This window comes from Daphnia pulicaria, chromosome 2, assembly GCF_021234035.1.
Source record: "Daphnia pulicaria isolate SC F1-1A chromosome 2, SC_F0-13Bv2, whole genome shotgun sequence".
Lineage (NCBI taxonomy): Eukaryota > Metazoa > Arthropoda > Branchiopoda > Diplostraca > Daphniidae > Daphnia > Daphnia pulicaria.
In genome coordinates this window covers 4567618-4581922 of record NC_060914.1, presented here as the reverse complement: position 1 = coordinate 4581922, position 14305 = coordinate 4567618, and the positions used below count along the sequence as shown (strand labels likewise).

At 37.2% G+C, this 14305-nt stretch overlaps 1 long non-coding RNA gene across 1 annotated transcript; it reads left to right on the top strand.

The window, feature by feature from the left end:
• The first annotated feature begins 1263 nt into the window (after positions 1-1263).
• On the top strand, positions 1264-1772 carry LOC124326024. The gene is made up of 3 exons (XR_006915507.1): positions 1264-1344; positions 1420-1564; positions 1641-1772. It is a non-coding gene; the product is annotated as an uncharacterized LOC124326024 (long non-coding RNA).
• Positions 1773-14305: the final 12533 nt, after the last annotated feature.

Genomic DNA, 14305 nt, shown 5'->3' with positions numbered 1-14305 from the left:
CGGACGAAATAGGACCACTTCAAAAATATTTTTAAAGTGGTTCTATTTCTCCCTTTTATTTCTAAGTTCCATAATGAACTCCAAAATAATTTCATAAAAATTCGACCTATTCTCTATGGGAGCAAACCGCGCCACCGTTTATATTCATTGCCGTAGCTCAAACCACGATGAGTGAAATTCACACATTGCCGTTTCGTTTTTCACATGTAAGGTAGCTGATTCCCGTCTTTATTCTTTGATGAACATATTCCCCTTGATCTTAACTGTAAAATTCATTTGTTACAAACGTCGTTTTCACTTATTAACTATCGCTTGTGTAAAAAAATGAACAAATTTCCGTGTTTTCTTCGCCAGTTATTTGTTCCGTAGCTCGATCCCTCCTTCAGCGGCTCAGCCTTGAACGCGTCTCTCCCCTTCAGCGGCTCAGCCTTGAACGCGTCTCTCCCCTTCAGCGGCTCAGCCTTGAACGCGTCTCCCCCCTCTACCGATGCCAATGCCATTGCTTGGGTGAAGTAGGAAATGAACATATTTTATGAAATAACTCTTACGGATTTTTTTCAAACATTTTCATAAAAAATTTTATGTTTTTTAAAGCAATAAACGAAAATTACTTTTAAGTTTTGAGTTTAACGAGGCTGGCTGACGCGACGCGCTGCTCAAACCGGCCAGAAGAGTGGTCGAGCGGGGGAGGCTGCACGCACTCATGGGAAATGGGTGAGTGGGCCATATAATTAGCTCCTATGTTTTCCCGTTTTACTATTATCAATGGATGGTGTAGTGGTCAGCAACACGGGCTGAGATACCCAAGCGCTGGTGTTCGAATTGTGGCCAAGTCGGAATATAATTTTCTTTACAAAATATTTTTGAAAAATTAATAGCTCAACAGCATAAAGCGGTGTGGAACTACCCTAGCGAAATGGATCGTTTTTTGTTTTTTAATTGATCAAATATACAGCACGAAAAGAAAATTTCTATTATATACTTTAATACTAAATATGGTTTTGAAGATTTCCATCTATCGGTGATAGTGGCGTCACTAGCGTGGTTCAATAGCGTCATGAAGATGGCGTCATCTGCTCATCGTCAACTTCAGCGTTTAATTAACAAATAAGAAATATAAATAAAAAAAAATTTAAAAATAGCTTCAACATGTGTACAAATTAATCATTTTAAAAATTTTAATTTCAATTTTCGTTACATTTGATCTGTAAAAATTCGTTTTTGAATCATTTTCATTTCAAATTTATTCACACACATAGCAGACGTCAACACATCAAGCGTCATCAATAGCGTGGTCTATGGTGCAATGATATCGCGGGAGTAAGCCGTTTACCTTAAATTCGGGTATTTTAGAGAATTTTTTCATGTTATTTTCAATCTTTAGTTACTACAATTGTAATTATCAACTTGTGTGAATAGGTAGCGTCATGATTAGCCTACCCTGGTGGCGTCATGATCGGCGTGCCCCGTTGGCGGCATAATTAGCGTGCTTTAATTTACCCGATTTATGCACAACCATCACTTGATGGATTGAAGATCATCTGCAAACAGTCGATGTCTCAAAGTACGTAAATTGACTTTCCTGGTGTAACATGTGTTTCTCTACTAAATGTTTTGTTTAATGTTGCTCGCTATTGCAGAACGTCTTGCTGCACACTTCTACTGCATACCAACCAACTGCTTGTGGTTGCTCACACTCTGACGTTTGCAATTTGTTTAAAAAATTTTCGAGTTTTTACGGGACAGAATAATAAACTTTGTTTTGGACTGGACGTGGATCATAACCTGACATTTATTTTGTTTATTTGTTATATTGAGCAGATAATTGAAAATAAAGTCTAACTATTCGACGAATAGTGAAGTAAATCCGAGACGAGAAATAATGCGTCAAAGAGGTTGTCCATTCAAAATGTAAATAATATGGCCAGTTGATCGAACACCTATAGAAAAGAGATTTAGCCTGGCATTAACGCTGAGTAAATTGTTGTTGTGGTTACCTGAATAGCATGACTTTTGTTACAAATTGTAGGAGTGTCCACCAAAGTCATCAACACAATCCAGTTGAGTTGAGTACCAGTAACAAGGTTTCCTAGAATTGAGGGGGGGGGGATCGAGGTATTATGGCATAAAATATAATTTGATGATAAGAACTATTTATACCATAGCTCTGAAAGAACATTAATGATGTTTTGTAACTTTGGTCTTCAGGGATTTTTTTTTTCTCGTAGAACCTTCAGCCAACCCAGTCCAGTTGAGTACGAGTAAACAGGTTGCCTAGATTTGAGTGGGGGAATCATAGATTTTAGAGCATTGAATCTAGATTGAAGAGAAGGAACTGTTTACACCTGTTTCTGAAAGCACACTACTGATGATGTATCTGTCTGGCCATGGATTCTTCTCGCAGAACTGTCAGCCTACACAATCCAGTTGAGTACAAGTAAACAGGTTGCCTAAATTTTAGCAGATATTAGGGCACAGAATCTATAATGTAGAAAAGTAACTAATTATACCATAGTTCTGAAGGCACACTACTGATTATGTTTAAGTCTGGCCATGGATTCCTCTCGTGGGACTGTCAGCCAACACAATCCAGTTGGTTACGAGTAAACAGGTTGCCTAAATTTTAGCAGAGATATTAGGACACAGAATATAGATTGCAGAAAAGTAACTGATTATACCATAGTTCTGATTGCACACTAATGATTGTGTTTAACTCCGGGAATGGATTCTTCTCGTGGGACACACCTTTCTGTGTTAATAAAAAGAACACCATAGAACGAATGGTACTTTAGAAGAAGGGTCCAATCTCAACATGGTTTCATTATACAAACAGGCTCTGAATGTAACTTGAAAAAGAAAGTGGAATTCAATTTCAACAGATTAAGAACCTTTACTATAGCTGGTTCAACAGTCACAAGGGACAAAAGATTATTCGCCAGTCCTTCTTCTTCCTGCCCAGAAACAAAAATTTTCTACCATGTTATGGCTGTTTGTCTAGCTATAGTTTCGACAAAAAAGCCAGCAGAATATGCCCGAAAATAACGCGGCTGACAAAAATGCAAAAAAGAGAGGAAACAAGAAGTTCTAAAACTTTCAAACATGGCAACAGTAACTTATGTAAAATCACCTTTTGTGCGCAATTGAGTATAGGCTGTTGCAGAAAAATCATTAGGCAACAGAAGTTCATCACACACGACAAAGTCTTTGAAACATGAAATGATAGAAATCCGCAAGTTCTCATTAAGTACCCACAGATATCAAAGACTAATTTGCCAATCAATCTAATTGCGTTGACGATTAGACTTCCCAGTTACAAAATACATCAAAAATAATCCTCGGTAATCCCATCATGATGAGTGCTGTATCATTCATAGTTCATAGAGAGAGCCCCAACACAGCATATAATAGAATAATCCCAAATGGGAATATATGGTAGGATTATTCTGCAAATTTTTCAATAAACCCACTTCTCGGATGTAGGAAGGAGAAAATAGAAAATCGAAAAAGAGGCTGAAGCCTACCTGCAACACAAAAATACAAGCAACGATAAAATAGGACAATAATACATCTCAATGCTACACAGTTTCACAAGTTTTTATGAGAAAAGAAAGCAACAAGGGCAGCAAAAAAATTCATGAAGAGAATTTCGATATCACCTACAAAAATAAGTAAAAAACAATATATTCTGTTTTATAATTAACTGTTAAATATATTCTACTGTTTTTGTTTTTCGATTAATGCTAAAAGGTCTATATTGCCTATTGAATACAAAGAATTGGGTATTGTCGCAAGTCATCTACACAGAAACCGAAGAAGCACCAACAAAATCTGCATAGATTTGGGCTGGTATGGATTTCTCTCCAGAACTCCAGATACAAGCGACTAATTTCAGGCGACTGAAAAATGTGTCTAGCTTTGACGAGACCTCTTTTCACGAAGTAAAACCTTGAATGTAATATCATTTAAAAAAAGATTTCAATTCTTTCTCTTTTCTTAGTCCATATAGTATTTCTCCTCGCCGAATGATCTGCATGGAGTTCTCAGCCGCCGTCAACCATTCTGTACGTACAATCGAGGTTAATTTCGACGAGTAACCCAAGATGTTCTAGAAAAAACTTCAAGAGAGCGACAAATAGCTCCATTCATTACAAAAAAGCTACTATTTGTAAAATCACTTTCATTTTATAACCTGATACCTAACGCATGCCTATGCTTTTTTAATCATCTCATGCGATGCGTTTCTTTTGACAAAATACACTAATTCAAACTATGATGGCCAATTAAAACAAATTCATTAATACAATTCAAGATATACCGTAACATTAACTTTTTATTTACAAAACAAAAAAAAAACATTTCACAAAATATTCACATGGTAACCAACTGACGTTTTAGAATGCTTATTACTGAATGCATTCACTAATAAAGTGCCATTTAGCGAGTGTTTTTCTAGGGGCACCGGATTAGTAGATACACTCGCTAACCCAAAATTTCCTTAACCAATCTCGATTAGCTTATCTAAAACCTCAGGTAAGTTAGCTAACCACGAAATCACAATTTTTAGGTAGATTGCATGAATTATTAAAGACTTTGTTGACCGGGGTTTCAGTAACCAATTAATGGAGTTTGAATATCGTTCTACCGAGGCCCTTATTTGTTAATAGAAATTCGTTCTCGGGGGCAATTTGAACCTTTTTTGGATCCTGAATTTAAGGTAATGTTTGGTACAGCTTTTCTAATTGTTTCAATCCTTATAATTTAATTATTTTTACAGCAAACAATAAGAGGGCAAATTAGAAGAAGGAAGAACAACAACACTCAAGCTACACCGTTTAAGAAAATTCAACTTGTTTACGCTCCTGAAATGAGTATTTCTTGTTCTTCTGAAATAATTCAACCTTTCCTTAAGTACACGTTCTCAATTCTAAATCTTCTTCTTAGGAAGAAATGCTTTTTTAGCAAAAGATTATGCTGCAACAGTTACTAGAAGAAAAGAATGCTAACGGCAACAACGACAATGGGAGGAACAAAAGGAAACAAAAAAGAAGATTTTGTGGATGGAATGGCAATGGAAGCAGCGAGAGAAACAACGGTTAATTAACCACCGCATCTTTACCAACGGAACTGATAAACAACAACAAAAAATGGATGAGGCCAAAGCAATGAATCCGCGTGAAAATCAACTCAGCCTGGGAAAAGATAAAAATAAAATTCATGAACTATCAAATTAAGTGTGAAGAACAACAAAGCTATATTACTGGGTGAGTACTTTGAGGGGCATTCAATGCCACTGCCCTGGTAATCCGAAACAGTTTGGGATAAAGACAATGATTGATTCAAATGTGCCAAAAACAGTGAAGGAAGGGAAGGGTTTCCTCTTCATTCCCATTCGAATGGGAATGAAAGCAACATCAGAGACCCATTCGAAGGTCTCGAAAGCAACATGTTTCAACTTATTTGTTCAATATCAATCAATATCTTTTCTTTACCCAAGTTCCGAGAAAAATATGAAAAACGATTATTTTTTTGTTTAAATGCAATCTATCAGAATATATCTTAAAACCCCGCTTAAATTATCTGTTAAATGCAAAAAAAAAGTCGGCCTCATTTTATTCTTCTTTTTAAACATGCTCCCCAAATGTCGTAACAATACAAAAGAAGCACAAAACAATATTTCTGCAAGAAAAAGAAGGGAGGATGCACCGAGTTTAGTTGTTTGATGGCGAAGAGATTGTTTCTGGAGGTGTTGGTGTTGAAGATGAAGCTGCTGGGGACCAAGATTCTGCTGTGGTTGATGATGCTAGAACGGGCAGGTCACCATGGATGTCCACACAGGCGTTGACTTGGGGGGGGGATTCCGATCGTGGAATAATTGAAATCAACACCAACTTGTGAAGCTGGATAATAAAAGAAGAAGTTAGAAAAATAGAAACACTTTTCAACATTAAAGTACCTTCCAATTGTCGCTACACAAGGAAAATTCTTGTCCTGTTAAGTCACATCAACAACAAAGTTCCAAGTTGTGACAGTTGGATTCTACACATGACCAACCAGGTATTTCTCTACAGTGACTTCTACTCTTTTCAGACTCTACAGCAACTAGGAAGAGTAATGAGTGTTACACAAGAGCAAAACTGGATAATAAAAGAATTTCCCTTACTTCCAGCTTCAATTTTAATATTTTTATCAAAAGAGAATTGTGGTGACGTTTCCATGGTTGAAATGGAGTTTAATTTTCATTCTTCTCTGTTTGTTGATTTTGAATCGAGTCTTCCTTCGAAAGGGCACAATCCTTCGAGTGGTATCAATCCTTGGAAGGGTCACAGTCCTTCTAACAATCACATATCACTCCTTCTCACAGTCACAATCATTCTCTCGGCCAAAATCCTTCGCACGGTCACAATCCTTCGCACAGTAACCATCCTATTCAGAATGTTTAGAATCCTAGGTCTATAACTGGCATAACAAAGAACTTCAAAGTTTAAATTTTTTAACGTATTTTTAATCTTCACTTTGAAGACTTAACGTAACAGACGTAAAAAATATTGTCTTCACCATTTTCCATATGTTTACCAAGGCAAGAATCTCAAAAAATAACATGTTCGCATTATTGTTTTGTGTTAATTGAAATAATGCTTGATTTCAGTTTAACTTAATTTTCTTCGCTTATTTCTTGGATTATTTTTTTGCCATCTTGCGGTGGAAAATAAAATTTCAATGTCTGTATCCACCCCATCCACTTTGTTTACAGTCTTTCCAATATCTGAAATTAAGTATTTTATTATTAAATCAGTTTTATTAAATCGTAGACATTTGAGATTTGACACCATTTTCCAAAGTAAACATAGATGAATATTGAAAACGTATTAATCTTTTAACTTCATTCAATGTATTTTAAAAATATGGTTATAGCATCGCGAGGAAAACAGGATGTAAAATGAGAATTTCTTCTCAATTAATTGTTATGTTTATTTTGAAATGTGATTGATTAAAAAGTGAATGCGTCATCATACAAAATGGTCACAACTTGTCAAACCTTTGCACTGCTTTGGCTGTCACGAAAATAAAACTATGGTCTGTAGGAATCGGTGGATATTCCTACACAATGAGGCCATTGAACTGTGAATCATTAAAGTTTACTAGTCGTTGAAGACTGGATTGTTGAATTTCAAAAAGAGCAGCTTTCTAAGTGAACGTCTGTTAAATGGGGACGTCTTGGATTGAATATTAACCCACTCTGGCTGAATAGCCTTTCCACAGCCACTGACGATGGAAGTGTGAACCATTGTAGCCTCTTTCAAAAAAATTTAAGATAATTATATTGAACAAATTAGTATAAATATATATACTACCTATACCTCACTTTCATGATTGGGTATTCTTCTAATTTGTCCAGTGTGTTGAAACATTTCAGATACGTATAAACTTCATCGGCATATTCTTTTTGCTTTTCCTTAGAAGTACGAGATTTTACTTCAGTATTTTAACAATTAAGTTAAAATTAAAACAATATTATCTAGTGAACTAGATTGAAATTTTGTCTTCCATATACGAAATACTCGATCTTACGTAACGTTTGCTAACCTACACTTCAAAAAGGCAAATTTGGTAAAATTGCGTTTGCTTTTACAGTTAACTGAGATTTGATTGCAGCTCATGCCTTTTTCTTCAATATGGGTCCCGATGGTTTCATCCTTTTGAAAATATAAACGCATTCATTCATGTCAACATAGCAAAAAAATACCAACATATTTTAAGGTTTGGTTTGGCAAGCTTTGTTTGTCAGATTAATTGTTACAAAGACATTAAACAATTGATAACCATTGACTGGCCGTGATGTACCTTGTTCATTCAAACACAAAGTGAATTTTAAAAAACTACATTACACTGCAACCGTTGTCATCTACTTTGAACAAGGAACTGCTTCAATTTCCTCAAAAGAATTTCGTATACAATAGTGTCTTAAACGTTGTTCCCAGTTTTTTTTTTATGTTTTTTTTTTTATTTTGTTCGGGGTTGAAGTTTTATGGTATTTATTAATTTATTTGTTGGTGATAAAATGTTTTAACATTACACACATCAATATGCTTTGAATACTCCAGTTTTGCCAGATTGACGAATTTTTTATATTCAACTTCGTTTAGCAGTGACCAACAGATGATTGTGGTCCGTAGAAATCCAGTCATACGACACCAACTTGGAGTTTTCTATGTGGGTTTCACGTAGGTTAAAAAATATGGAAATAAGAACTATGATCAGAATGAATAAAAGTCAAAAATCAGAAGACGAAGAGAGATCGGATCCAGAATGATCCGTCCGGACATATTATTGATCGAATTACAAGGGTTGGAAGAGAAAGACCAAATATGGCCAAAGAAGATAAAACAACATTTTTCTTTCAGTCTTTTTTCTTTGGCCGTTGCCTTTTCTTTCGACTCCATCCTTATCGGATCTGTAAGACAAGAGCGCAGACGCAAGATTCTCATTTCCGTTTCCGGATATAGCGGAATAAAAATCAGTTTGAATAGAGATGACAACAGGAGCATCAAGAAGACTATAGCTAAAAAGAGAGAGAGCCGGAGAGTTTCTAGCAAACAAATCATCATCATCGTGAGAATCAGACGAAAAAAAATATTTCTTATAACAGCTGTCGCTAAACACCTATTTTCACTAAAATTCAGCTTTTCAACATTTCGCCATCATTTACTAGCTATCTGTCTCTACACAGGGACTCTCTCTCCTTCTCTTACTTCATCAATACACCCGATTAGATGTGTGAGTAGAGGAAGGGACGGCCATCTACCATCGAAGTGGTTTGCCTCCACAGCAGCCAGACCCACACAGAGGGGGGGGGGGATAATTCTATGACATGTAACAGTCCCCGTAGTATAAATCCCCCAGCCAAATCTTTCATATATTCATAAAGCTTAATATTCTAGTTGAATATTTGATGGTCTATTTCAGATGAGAGAGGAAAAAAGGCTAGAGCTCAAATCAAACCACAAAACATCATCCATTTTAAAATAATTGATAACGGCAAACATGTTAAAATCAAAGATGTTAAAATCATGTAACGTAACAGCAGAAACAAATTGGTAAACTTACCAAAATACAGGAGAAAAAACTGTTTCTTCTTCTAGGACATTCTTTTCTTTTCTGCAAAGCAATAATTGCGGATTGGATTACTTATTATGAATTTAAGGATTAATTGGAAAGCTGTCGTCTTGACTGTTTGCAGTCTTTTGTGTATTCTAATTTCAGATTCTGAACAATTTCGTTTTTAATTCTGGTTATATTTTTATTTGAATGTGAATCTGCTTAATAGTGTATTGGATAAAACAAAAACAAAAAAATTGAAAGATCGAGAACATAAGTGTTTCTACAAATAGTTGATTATTGCAGCCCTTCAACCAGGAGAAAAAATTATAACCGATCGTGGTTACAATGACCAAAATTTTTTTTGACGTTCCCAATTGAAATGCAGATTTGCGAAAAAAATATTGGCAAGGCATGAAATTGTGAACAAACCAATCAAACAGTTTTGTTGCCTGAAATTCAGATTTCGCCATTCTTTGCATTTACATCTTCGATTTTTCCACGCTGTTGTCAATTTAACTCAGCTGTTGATCTGAAATGGCGAACCCCTGTATTCAGTAAATTTTTAATTTAAATAAAAAATTATCAATACCGATTTAAGGGTGTAATGTGCTTATTTTATAGCATATTTTTGCCCTTCATTTGTAATTCATAACTGAAAATGTTAAGCTTATTGCGCTATTTACCGCAGCTCCCAGCTTCACAAGCAACCTTACATTAACATTTTACTACATTTTAAATAATCACGGAGGTAGAAAAACCATCCTACCAAGCCTACCAGGAGCCAACTCCGGAGGGCCCCCGAACTCGAACTTGATCTGAGCACAAGATATCCCCGCCACCTCAGTCGTACATTGACGGGCTTTGGACGGAAGCACACAGGCTTGTTAAACTGTGACACGGAAGCAAGGCACCTCACCCGGAATTTGATCCCAAGTTTTTCAAAGAAGAAAAACCCTCTGCCCTGTTCTAGAAAGGATTCCGTTGCCACTCAGACCACTGACCACCCAGGGTAAAGGAAGTCACACTTACCGTATTATCGAGTTTCAAGTTAAAGTTCTATTTTTAATGAATACAAATAAAGGTATTTGTAAAAATTGAAATACATGTGGAAGATTTTTAACTGTTCAAAAGAAATAGATTATCTTTCTCAGATTGCCTTATAATGTACTTGGCCCTCAATTTCCTGGATTTTTGCTTCCTTTCACTCCTCATTAGTTCATCTAACTTTTTAAAAACAGCCAAGGTAACCAAAGGTTTGTTGCAATGCGCAGCAATTGCAATGTTAGTGTCAATTTCGTTCTGCTGATTCTTTCGATAGCGCTGAGGAAATGACCAACTGCCAGATGATCGTTGCTACCACAATGATTGCGCACAGAGCCATGGAAACGCACGATGTTGTCTGTGGAAAAACTTGGTGGGCATGAATTAAAGGCCATTGTTCAGAAGGTAAACCACTTCCAGAAGAATTCAAGGAAATTAGTCAGTAGTTGTACATTTTCAAAGCCACTTTGGGAAAGTTCCTGCATGAATCGCAAGGTAGCTACTACCTCTGGCTTTAATGTCCCGTGCATATGACACTTTTATTTTCTCAAAGTTGGTTTGATCAATGTGCTGCCTTGTTAAAAAATCACATAACGTTAAACCGTCGTTCAGTGTTTTAGCAAACAATAGCCTAATTAATTCAAAATCAATTCTATTTTCGTCCCATTTCAAGTTAAGATGTAATATTTGATTCCTCACATTTTTAAGAATGTTTGTTTGGTTGTAAGAGACAGTTTTCTTGGTGGATCAGCGTTACCCGAAAATATTTTTCATCCACTGGTTTTTAAAAAGTTTAAATAGTTTCACGTTTACTTTGGCGTTGTCACAAACTATGCGATCAAGCAAATATAAATCAAAATTTTTGAATTGTTTTGATGACATGAAGGGTTAGGAAATACAGCTGCCTTCCGGTTAATTTTTCTACGGGACAGCTACTAACTAGCGCTGAATACCTTGTGGTGAGACCAGTAACAAAAAAATTGATCAAACTGTGTGCTAGAACTGGTGGCCCACTATAGCGTTTACATGTTGATCGTCTTGCACAAAAGCTGCGTTTTGTAAAATTTGGCAACTGTTCATCACATCTTGCCCTTCACTAACTGTTTCCTGTGCATCTTCATCATCCAACGATTGTTCTTCTAAAGTTATCTTCAACTATTTCGTTCAATTCCGTGTCATCCATTGTAACCGCGCCGAAACCTACCTCCCCCACAAATTGTTGTCGTAATGTATCCATAGCAACAATTATTTACACGCCATCTCATCAATTTCAATACTTACTCTTCGTTCTTGATGTTGTGTTAAACAATTGCATTTCGAGTGAGTCAAAGATCCGGCCATTCGCCGCATGGAAGCCCTCCGTGAGCCCAAACAATGTCCTTGGTACGGATACAAATGCCAACCTCATATTCCAAACCGGTGCCATGGAATTTGTGGGAACACCATTTTTGAAACAAAGTCTGGTGGAATCATGATTTCAAAATCAGTTCCATCAAGAGAAATTGCAGTAGATGCGTCTCTTGGAGCGTTATGGAAATGTCCATCCAAGAAAAGCTGTTAATTTCAAAAATTGCAGAAAATGTATTTACTTATAAAAAATAGCATATTACATATATTTCACCTATAACTGGAATATCTTCGATGATCTATCTTCGGTTGATGAATATGTGAGACCACTTTTGAATGGTTTTCTCACTAATGCCGATTAGAGAAGCATTAATATCCTCAACACTAAACAACAGCAAAGCCCATAACAGATGTTCTGGTCTTGAGGTTTGAGGACGAGCGCGAGCCATAGACATGGTGTATCATGCAACAACACACACTAAGGGCAACGTTCCAAGAAAACGCTCTAAATCAACGATAACCTAGACTTAGGCTTCCGCCAACGTCATGTCCAGTTATTTTGTGCCCAGCATCCCAGAATGTTTCAACTGATGCCATGGATGAAATATACACCAAAATAACCCAAGAAAAACACAAATAAAAATTTCCGTCGTCTGCACTCTCGGCAATTATGCCAATTTTTGAATTTTTGATAATTAATTGATCACAGTAATAAAGATTTCTGATAAAGAGGCCTGGCTTTTTATCAATGTAAAGAAATATTCGGTTTATGTTGTGTATTGGTTTACTTTATATGAACGCCATCATCTGCTGGATGCTGTGGGAATTGATCCACACATCCATGGTGTTCCATACTCTACCATAGAACAATGGAGTTATATGCTACATGTTTACTTATCTATAGCAATGAGTCCAGTTGTTCCGTCACAACTGTCACCGTAAGTTGCGCTTTCTGGGAAACTCTAGCTGTTTCACAAACGCAACCTTTCTTAAACACATAGATTTCGCCTCAATTTTTGCGAGTGTATATGACCTTCATACAAACCTTACTTCATCTTTATACAAACTAGCAATAGTAGCTAATAAAAAATCTTACTCACCCACAAGAACGCAAGTTTTGTTTTAGCAGAAGCGCAAGTTGCGACGTTATCTTCCAATTTGATTTGAATAAATTATGAATTGATTTTTTCTTTAAATAAACGTCTGATTGTCGTCGATTTTTTTTTTGTCTAAAATATTATTTAAGCTTTTTGGTGGCTTGAGAGCGATATGCCTGACGAAAATGGAATCACTTATTGCTCCTAATGGTTTTAGGTTTTTAACATTTAAATCTACATCATCGGTGACTCGTTTGTCCACGGAAAATCCTTTTTCGGGTCACCATACAGTCCAAAAACTGCTCGGCATTTTTTCTGTTAACCTCTTCCACCACAGCAACGGCATTTTCCGGGGCTGGTTGACAAATTTTTGCACGAGCACACGACCGAGGACCGCCGAGAACCGCCGAGGACAGCCGAGTTTGAGCTTCCGGCTGAGCAGCCCGAGGAAGTTTGGTCAAAATTGGCTGATTAGTTGCTTCTTAGTTCTTTGTCTCTTTTTCTTATTTGTCTTTAAGACGCTGGACAGTGGGAGTGTCTAGCGTTCCAGTTGTCGACACCTAAAGAATAATAACGCAATTGTCGCTATCACGACTGAGTTCTCGCAGAAGACCACGGCTCCGGTGGTCTTCTGCCGTTTAACGTTAAAAGCTTGGTAGTGCTGAGCTCCGCGTCTACTAGATACGCCTCTTAAAGCACCGAAGCCTTACGCTTTGCGGCTTCTCGAATTTGAACCCGGTAGTTTTCCACGCTTTTAGCGTTCTAACGGAGTGTCTGATCCACCGTTTCCAACTCGCATTCGAGGCGTTCCAGTAGCTGGGCTGCTACTTTCTGCTGCTCAGAACCAGCTGAGTGAGGTTTATGCCACGAAATCGTCTTCCCTGATCGCTGCCGCGATTTGTTGGTTTATGCCACGAATCGTCTTCATTGTTCGCTGCCGCGATTTGTTGGTTTATGCCACGAAATTGTCTTCCTTTATCGCTGCCATGATTCATTGGTTTATGCCAGGAATCGTCTTCTCTTGATCGCTGCCAAGATTCATTGGTTTATGCCAGGAATCGTCTTCCTTGATCACTGCCGCGGTTCGTCATCGTCAGAACGTCGCATCGTCATCGTCGAAAATCTAAATAATTTTCCTTGTGCAAAAATGTATGTCTGTGTGTGTGTAAACCCAACCACCCCCCCTCATCACTTTTTTCTCGTGTGAAGTAGAGCAGAACGGCTGATTTCTGAAGAAGAAGACGTATTTGATGTCTTCCCTGTTTTCTTAGAAATGAAATGGTCAGGCTAGCCATCCGGCTTCCAATCAGGATCGCGGCCATCTCTTATTTCGGACCGCCAAGACTAGGTGGTTGTCAATTGTCCAATCATTACCATGGTTTTCTTTAGGCTCTTCCAGGCCTGGAGTAGGTGTCATTAATTGGATGGACGGTGTGTTGATTTCAATTTTCTCAAATTTGGAAATAGAAAAATCGTATCGTCGTCGTCATCGTTCTCAATCTCTTCGTCGTTTTCATCACTGTTCGACGGAGAGTTCTGTAGTTCATCTACTGAACGATAAAAAATTTCGTGGAAGTCATCTGAAGTAAATGGCAACGGTACTGCAGGCAATTTTAACGGAAGCTCATCACCAGAAATTAAAGCCGAGAGTGCTGCGCAAACTCGATTCCTATTAGGAGCCTCTGCATCTTTTACCTTAACATTCTCTCTGTTGCTCTCTG